We start from the raw sequence: 1,511 nt of genomic DNA on the forward strand, positions 1-1,511 counted from the left end.
CCCCACACACACACGCTCGCACACACTTCTACATGCTAAAAACCACACACACTTACAAATATACGCATAGGAAGAAGAACTTGTATGTAGCTAGTACAAATGTAATTATGACAACCCCTATCCTTGTCCAGTAGGAACCCTCTCGGAAGCGAAACACGTCCTATAAAATATTTTCATTTCATTTCCAAATGTAGAAAACTTTAGCTTTTTTTGTTTCTAACCTTGTGGACGTGTTTTGTGCTCAAAACTTACCAATGCTATTTCAATGTTGTTGTTGTTGTTGTTGTTGTTGTTGTTGCTGCTGTTGTTTTGTTGTTGTGGTTGTTGTTGTTGTTGATGTTGTTGTTCTTTTTGTTGCTGTTGTTGTTATTTTCGAATCGTTATTGTTGGTATCATTGTTGTTGTTGTTATTGTTGTCATTGTTGTTGTTGTTTTTGTTGTTGTTGCTGTTGTTTTTATTATTATTGTTACTGTTGTTGCTGTTGTTGTTGTTGCTGTCGCTACGTTATCACCATTACAGATAGTAATGATGATGTGGATGTTGTTTTCAGTGGGGCTTCTTTTCTTTCGTCAATGTGGTGTACAGTTGTTGTTGTTGTTGTTATTGCTGCTGCCTCTGTGGCTCATATTTTATTGCGCTAATCGTTCTTTCCACCTACAAACTGTCTTGAAATGATATTATGCTTTTGGTTGATTATACTCTCTGTTTTCGTTTTTTGTTTTTGTGACAGCTTTACGGCCCTAAAACTATCCAGACGTCTGTGTATAGATTCTAATAAATACATCAAACAACAGTTTTCTCTCTGGATGATACCACTGTGCTGTAGTTTATCTTCGTCCCTCTGGTTGGATGGCACCACTATTGGCAAGTCTTATTTCACCATGACAGTATAGTTGTGCGCGATCTAGGTCAATACAAATCTATGGCTTGGAAATTAAGTAGCTCACGCCGTGAGAGTAAATCAAAAGGAATAAGCCTACACAGGGTTTTTTAAAAATAATTTATCATACACATCAATTAATATACTGTATGGAAGATTTGGTAACAGTAAACTTGGGCCCCTACTTCGGAACTTACTTGAATTAGTACGCGCATCGTGGGTGTTAGATCTTCTAGGGACTACTTTGGGTTGCCTTGACGACATTCGCGAAAGAGACACACCGAAGACAAAGGAGTCCAATATTTCAATGACATTTTACAAAGGGTTCTACGTAAACGTCACAGTGTTCTAGTCATAGTAATCCAGATTTTTTATTTTTTGTTGTTGAGAATTGGAATTATCAAACTATTTTAAATTTTTTTGTTTTTAAACACGATTTGTATTTGTCTAATTTTATTTATTTATGTAGCTTTTTTTAAAAGAGCATCCGAGCAAAGGAATGAATGGAGAACAATAATCACCGATGTCTGCCGCAGATATTGCACTGGATGATGATGATGATGATGATGATGATGATGATGATGATGATGATGATGATATTGACGTTTTATTGTAATTATTATTATTATT

General features: G+C 35.6%; 1 protein-coding gene across 1 annotated transcript in view; it reads right to left on the reverse strand.

Moving 5' to 3' along the window:
• The window catches only part of LOC101854383, an 8,131-nt gene that overhangs the window by 968 nt on the left and 5,652 nt on the right, over window positions 1–1,511 (reverse strand). The gene's annotated exons all lie outside the window — the stretch shown is intronic.

The sequence above is a fragment of the Aplysia californica genome, unplaced genomic scaffold (assembly GCF_000002075.1).
Source record: "Aplysia californica isolate F4 #8 unplaced genomic scaffold, AplCal3.0 scaffold01359, whole genome shotgun sequence".
NCBI lineage: Eukaryota > Metazoa > Mollusca > Gastropoda > Aplysiida > Aplysiidae > Aplysia > Aplysia californica.